This window comes from Lactuca virosa, chromosome 1 (genome assembly GCF_052849685.1).
Source record: "Lactuca virosa cultivar CGN04683 chromosome 1, Lactuca_virosa_CGN04683_v6, whole genome shotgun sequence".
Taxonomy (NCBI): Eukaryota; Viridiplantae; Streptophyta; class Magnoliopsida; order Asterales; family Asteraceae; genus Lactuca; species Lactuca virosa.
The window spans coordinates 66,349,547-66,357,766 of NC_136426.1; positions in this window are offsets into that span (position 1 = coordinate 66,349,547).

Consider the following 8,220-nt stretch of genomic DNA (forward strand, 5'->3'; position numbering starts at 1 on the left):
ATCGTATTTAATCAAGGATATATATATGAATTTCATGTTGGAATGGCTCAACATAAGGAAATTCTATATATGGGTTCATTATTTGCGTTCTAAAATTCGATTATGATTACGGCATCCCTTTTCATAATCTGAATTTTGAGAACTTGGCAATTGAAATGGAAATATTATAGCAAAAGACTGGTTTAGTCTTTATGTGAGACATCATGAATCGTGTCCCATATGCTTCGGATATAGGATCGATTACATGTGCTATATTCATCCTTTCTAAAATTTTCCAAATGCCTGGGGCATTATGAAGGGAAAAGGTCTAGAATTGGATATGACTAAAATGATTAAGCAATTGTCGAGGACAATCTTAGGTTTACCAAAGATTGGTTGCTCAAGGACAGTTTGAAGTATAATGTTAATTCTGGAAGGACCATATTGACATAATCTGTAAGGAGGTAACTCTTGTTCAGAAGTGATAGTCAAAATGGAATATGTAAATGTTTCAAAGTTAGAAATTATTCAATCTGTGTAAGATTAGGAAACTTAATGAAAGAAGGATGTTTCCAAGGAGCTGATCTCCTTTGGAATGCTCTGTAATGATTGTTGTCAAGTCTTTCTGACTTCGTGCATAATCATTAAGAGGATCAATGCATATAAGTTTAGAATCTAACAGATTTCAGTAAATGGCATGAATTTGGAATTCTTGCATTTGCAGTAAGGATTTGGGACTGTGAAAAGAGGATCATTGGAGTGATTGATCTATTTTACAAAGTAAAGATCATAGACAAACATAGTATGCATACTTGGTGTATGGCATGACTAGTGTTTAGAAAACATAGTGTACATGCTTGGAGCATGGGACAACTATTGTTTTAAATTCAAGTATAAAGTTGATAAAACCGAAACAATGAATAATGAGTAATCAATATGGTGATAAATAAAAGTGTTTATTTATATTCATAGGGTTTGATACCATATTTGATTCATTTATTCTTGTGTTTCACTTTGCATGTTTTGACTTCCAAAATAACTAAGTCGCTCTTCCTGAATGATTAAGTTATTCAAACAATCCACAGTCGGTCATATGTGGGAAGTAGATATGAATCAAGACTGTCATGGGTTGGTTTGTAGAGGTCCAAGTTGGTGGACAAAGTGGTGCTACAACACTCATGAGTGCTCATAAGTTCTGAGTATTGGATTCAACCCGCGCTCATTTGAATCACTTCATGGATTTTATCACGAGTGATCATGAGACGATAATATCTTATATTCTTCAAACCTAGAGATATGAGTTGTTACTATGAGTTGGTTATACATTGATTGCACGAAAACGCATTGGTAACTCGATGTTATAAAACGTGCCTTTGTGTATGATTCAACAAGTAGTAGAACAAGCCATATGAGTCGAAGTTTATCCATTCCTTTTACCTTCGGGATAAAAGCGATATCTGTGGGCCCCTCGATGATTTAAAGATGATACATGTGAGTGCTTGGCCAAGCCAGGACTGATTTGATTTGTTCAATCAGTCAGTCATCATGAATCGGAAATCGGGAAACAACAAATGGACAGAGAGAATGATTGATAATCCATGTCTCAGTCCATATGATATCTAGAATGGAGGAATATATGATCCCTTATATAATGGACAAGTCATTGATAAAGGTCAGAGTTCATCGACAAGGTCAGAGTTAGACAGAAGCTTTTGAGAGCTACGATTGCTGATCGGTTCCTGAAGTCATACGCAATAATAGTTTTAGACTTATCCAAGTGGGAGACTGTTGGATTAATGTCTAAGTCCATAACTATAATTGGTAAGACTTGACCCGACCCGGCATGGTCCATTTGGGTTGCATGGCATCATGCATTTGGATAGACTATAATGAGAGAAATAACACTTAAGGTTGGTTAATATATTATAAGTTCTAATATATTAATAAGGTTATTTAATTAGTATTGATCAAGAATTAATTTGGAATTAATTAAGTGATCAAAAGGAGACTAATTAAATATATGGGTTGATTGTGTAAATCATTCATTCTTATATATGTGGGCTTGTGATCCAAGATTCCTTATGTTGGACTAAGTCCATGGGGTGACCCATGGATACTCCATGGAGGTTAAAATCCATGGAGCATAAGGAATGGGTAAAGTTATGAGTTACATGGTGTAACCCTAATAGCCACCATATAAAAGAATCCTATGGCTCAAGAAATCGTGCACTAATGTGTGAGTATGAGGGCTAGACGATTTCAAGGAGTGTTCAAGTTTCTCTCAAGTTATTCCAAGTGTATTTGGTGTTGTGTGAACCATTTGAGGTGTCACACTTGGGGCACTAGGCACTCAAGCTTCATGAAGACATTCTACATCAAAGAGGTATGTATTCTATCTTGTTATATTTATTATTTTGTATGATAGATTAGGATAATACCTTGGATGTTCATAATTGTATGTATAATAGAGAAAACATAGATCCAATGTATTTAGGGTTGCATGTACACTTAGGAGTGTTAGAATGCTCATAACCCAACAGGTTTGACCCGGGATATCCTCCCATGGCTTTTGCTTCTTCATAATCCTCATCTTGAAGTTGAGGGCACATGTCAGTTGGATGCCCCACTTGAGTACAAATACTGCAAGGGCGGGGTGTGGGCTGCACACCCTTGTCTTTAGCCAACATCATTACAACTTTTGTAAGCTCGGACAATTGAGCTTCAATTTGAGGAGTTTGCACTTCCTTTACACCTCGGGGTGCATCCGTGTACCATTCTTCATCATGGCTTGAATGCTTAGAATCTTCATCCATGTTCTTGATTAAGTTGCGGATTTCGGTTGGAGTCTTTCCGGGTAAAGATCTGCCACTTGAAGCATTAAGAAGCCTTCTTTCCATTGGAGTCATTCCTTCAATGAAATATTAGAGGAGTTGGTACTCGGTGATTTCGTGCTTTGGACAACGGGCGCAAAGTTTCTTGAATCTCTCCCAATATGTGTGAAAAGCCTCTCTATTATGTTGCTTGATTCCAATGATTTACCTCCGTAGGGCTGAAGCTTTCATCTCGGGAAAGTATTTATCCAAAAATAATCGTGCAAGATCTACCCAAGTAGTAACCGTCCCCGGTGGGAGGTCATAGAGCCAGTCTTTTGTTGCATCTTGCAATGCGAAGGGGAATGCCCTAAGCTTGATTTGATCCTCCGTGACATTGTGTGGTTTCATGCCCACACACACAACATGGAATTAGGTGAGGAACTTGTGAGGATCTTCATTTTCCAGGCCTCTAAAGGTTGGGAGTAAGTGGATGAGCCCGAATTTTAGTTCTAAGTTGGTGGCTGCCGAATATGTGATGCAAAGAGGTTGTTAAGTAACCTCTTGCCTCGCTCATTGGCGAAGGGTTTGCTCGAGTGGTGGATTTGGAGGTGGGTTCCCTCCATGGTTATCTCCCATGGTATGAGTAGTGGTTGAAGTTTCTGTGGGTGTAGAGTTCGGGATGTTATGAGTAGGTGAAGAGGGTGGAGTGGTATTTATGGGTGAGGATGGTTGTGGTGAGAGTGAGAGAGTTTCTGTTTCAGATGCGGACACACTTGAGAGGGGTATATCCTCCCAAATGTTAATGACCGGAGGGATAGATAATGAAGAAGTCCCGGAACCCGGTTACCTCTTACGAAGCTTGGCTTGCTTCCGTAACCTCTTTGCAGTCTTCTCTATCTCTTTGTCAATTGGCAATGATGTACCTGTACGAAAAGATGTTGGCATAAAACAATTAGTAACACCGTGTCCCTGGCAACGGCGCCAATTTGTTAGGCGTGTCAGACCCAACAAATAACGGGGTACGATATACTCCAAAATAACACTACTATATTGCATTAAAAGGTAGTACAAGGCAAGTAGGGTCGATCCGCAGAGACACGGGACAATTGGTCTATACTTCTTTGCACGAGGTACTGTGGTCACCAATAGTAAAGAGAGGGGGGTTTAGAATGCAATGATTAAACAAACAATTAAAAACATAGTAATCAACTAAATGGGTGAATTAAATTTAGAATTTGTAAGGACTCCAACTCTATGTATGACAACTTAGCAATGCGATTCCAAGATAACATGATATTTGCTCAATTTTTCTAAGTTGGTACTTGAAAGTGTTAACAAGATCTAACACTTCCCATTCACCACATTAATTAACCAAAACAAGCTATGTGATTAACCCTAACCTTACTAACCTAATCTAAACACGCTCTTAGAACTAGATTGAAAGATTGCATTAAAATTTATGTGAATGTTCCCAACAACACCCAATACTCCTCACAAGCTCGGGAGCGTAAGAGTGTGTGAGTAAGATTTACACTAAATTCATTCAATGGAAATCAGTTTAGTGCTTGTTACTTGTTCAATTTCACAAAACAATTACGGATTTTGTAAAAGAGATAACTTGAATGACCTAACCCTAATTCAAATGGCCAATAAGAATGACAATTAGAATCAAACATTCGATTAAAGCAAAATCAAATTCACTAGATAGAAATTAACACTACAAGAAAAATCCTAAATAGCTACAGAAAATTGCTACGGAATCAAAATCCGTAGTTATTCTACTACGGAATATGCTATGGAATGGCTTGCCGTAGCTATTTTGCTACGAAAATTGCTAGAGAATTGAATTCCATAGCTAAATCCTAAATAGCTATGGAAAGTTGCTACAAAATCAGAATTCGTAGCTGTTTTACTACAAAATATGTTACGTAATGGATGTTCGTAGCTATTTTGCTACGGAAATAGCTACGTAATTGTAGTTTCATAGCTAAATCCATAAAGTTGCTATGGAATCAAATCTATAGCTATTTTACTACGAAATATGCTACGAAATTGTTGGTCGTGACGACTTCGCTATGAAACTTGTTACATAATTCATATTCGTAGCAAGTTAACTACATAAATTGCTACAAAATCAAAATCCGTAGCTAGCTGGCTACGGAATTGAAATCCGTAACTATTTTGCTACAAATATTTGTTACACAATAAAATTTCGTAGCTAATTTGATATGAAATTTGTTACGAAAAAAGTTGAGCGTAGCTATTTGTCTATATAACTTGTTTTCAAATTTGGAAAATAGCTACGAATTTATCTATGTAGCTATTTGGCTACTACGAAATATTCTGTAGTCAACTAGCTACGGAATATGTTTTCGTAGCAAAATATAGAAATTTGTTTTACTAACAAAATTAAATTATTGTTTTTAATTGTGTTATTATTTTATATATAAATTAATTTTCATTGGTAATAATCCTTAATTATTATTTAAAAACTAATTTTATTTTAAAAAAGAATAAAACAAAAATCAAACTTAATAAATTTTTTCTTTTTATTAATTTAGAAATCGGAGCATTTTCTATATCAATTAAACTCTAGTTTTTTTGTTATCGACAAAACAACTTTCCCGATTAAGCATGAATTTTCACTGTTTCTTATCGTAATAAGTTTGTATAATTTTATTAATCTGTGATGCCGCTATTGTAATTTAGACGAAGAAGGGTGAGGGTATATGGGTAATTACACAAAAACTCTTTTGGAATTGGAACCACAGTTTTGTACCGGATTTTGATTAAGGGATAATATTACAATTAATAGTCCCTTGGTTATGATGTCTAACCCTAATGAGAGACGGAAAATTAGGGCTGATGTACTGATATCGATAGAGACGGTGCGACGGGGACAAATTCGGTTACCTTCTCCAGTGATTCTGGTAGAGTCAATGAGGAAACCAATGAATAGAGAGATTAACTATGAGAGAGAATGGAGAAGCTGTCATTCGAACTCTAAATTCATTTTCTTATGAGCAATGGTGAAGAAGATGACACATGCCTCATTTATATATCTTGTGTGAAGGAGCGCCAGATCTATGGTGACAATTTATAGAAGGATCGATGAAACGAACAAAGAGTGTGAGAAACAGAGAAGGCGTTTAACAGTCGAGGTGAAGCTATTGAGGAACGAAATCAGAAATGAGAACAAGGTGAGTTGGAGGTACATATTCATTTTTCGGCAAGCTTTAACCTCGATGCTCCGATGATATGTATTTTTATGTTTCCTCAATGTGTTTATCGTAACTAAAACAAAAGAAATCGACTGAAATGCTATGGAGTTAGAGTATGATCAGGATGTTGAGGTGTTCCTATATATGATCCATGGTTTTTGACGATCGTGGCCACCATCGCGCCTTCACCATCGTCTCCAGTCACCATCATCGCCTTCCTCCCCTCCTCCACCTTCTCCGCCACCTACTGGCACCGTCTTTAAAAGGTTTCTTCATCTCTAACCTTCTCTATCTCCTTTTACTACCAAAACGCCTAAATGTCGTGAATCACGAAAGTTGAATAAGATTCTATCTACATTATCATCGCTTACATGCTGATTAGAATGTAAGCGAAAGATAAATTGTAATTACTATTTTTAGGTTGTTTTTAAGCATAGACTACTTTTTTTCTTATTATTACATCTCTTGGAAGTTTCTAATATCATATGTCCAAATTTCTTTCTCTAGTGTGGTATTGTGGTTGTAACTATAGCATATGACTCGGTGTTAGCAGCAATGGAAGTCTAAATTGTTCGACAAAGGAAGTTGCTGCTTCATGGGTCATGGAAGTGGTTGGTGATTGAATTTGCTTCTCAATATAGAGTTTTTGATGCATATACAAAACTAAGTTGCCTTTTAAAATTGAAATATTCAAATTGAGCTTTATTCTAATGTATAGATACTCGTTGTCTAGATACCTTTCATATGTTATGGATGTTGCCACACCAACTGCAGATTGTTCAAATGTAGCACATGACTTGTTGTCTCCAGTCATCATGAATGGAAAATTGAATGGCACTTTGAGTGCCCAAGAGGTTTGAATCATTCATTCATGTCTATTAATGTGATTAATACTAACTGTCATATTTATGATTAATTCTAAATTTAAACACTTATTGGGCAGAATCACATGTTGGGGTCACTTTTTGATGAAATTGAGCAAACAATTGCCTTTTTTTAAACTACAAATCACTCGATGAACATTCATCATTAGGATTAACATACACACCTAAACCTCTATCCACCTTCATATCCCCTGCTCTAAAATCTGCTTTAAAACTCTACACCCTTTTGCATGACATAAAATCTCCAGAATCCCAATTGAAGTTATGTAAATATTTTCAGGTATTACAATTTTTCAATTCAAAATTCACAACACTTCTATCATTTTTCTTCCTTTACCCTCCATATTCCTTATCCTAATCCTTCCAGACTGCTGTTAGAAAGATGTTAGCAAGACACTTGGCAGAAACAAGAGTTGACCATATTGCTAATACAATGTCATGTCACTATTCATCTAATTCTCATCAATTCACTATTACATTTATGGAATGTCTCTTAATTAGTTCTAATGTTTACAATTATTGTGATCATTTCAGAGGATAGCAATTGGATACATTGTTACAACAAAGTGTGAAATTTGGACTCCCTGTCAACCCTGCAAGAAAGAACCATTCTTGAGGGTTTATATTTGGCATTGGTAAAAACTTATAGTTTCACAATTTTCACCTTCATGTTGCTATGTCCCTTTTGAGCCCGAAGGCATCTTAACTTAATGTAAATTGTTTATCTTTAAATTTTAACATCTACACGAAATTACATATAGGAATTTAACATATCTACGTTTGGTCCATTTTCTGAAATATTCCCATTGTCTTCCTTAAGTTATATTTCTGTTGCGGATGTGGTTCTTGACCCATGTGAAATTACTATCATGCCCTTACTATATATATATATATATATATATATATATATATATATATATATATATATATATATATATATCTTTTATTACTTATTTATAAATTTTTTTAATGAAAAAAAGAAAATAATGTTAGATAATAGCATATTGTCATTTTACATGGGTCAGGGACCATATGTGCAACAGATACGGAACTTAAGGATGCCATTGAAAAGATTTTAAAAAATGGACCAAACTTGTTATTTTGTGTAAACACATGGTGACAGCTTTTGTGATTTACTAAAAAATCAAATTATTTAAACTTGTGAATTCAAAATCAGTTGTTTAATTTTATTGAATCTTGTACAGCTAAAGAATAACATAGTTGGAATGCAGTTCCATACAGCTTCTTTGGCCCGCATAATTGGTGTTCAATATGGTCATATTTTGATCGAATTACAGGTATGAATATTGCCCTTGGTCAAAT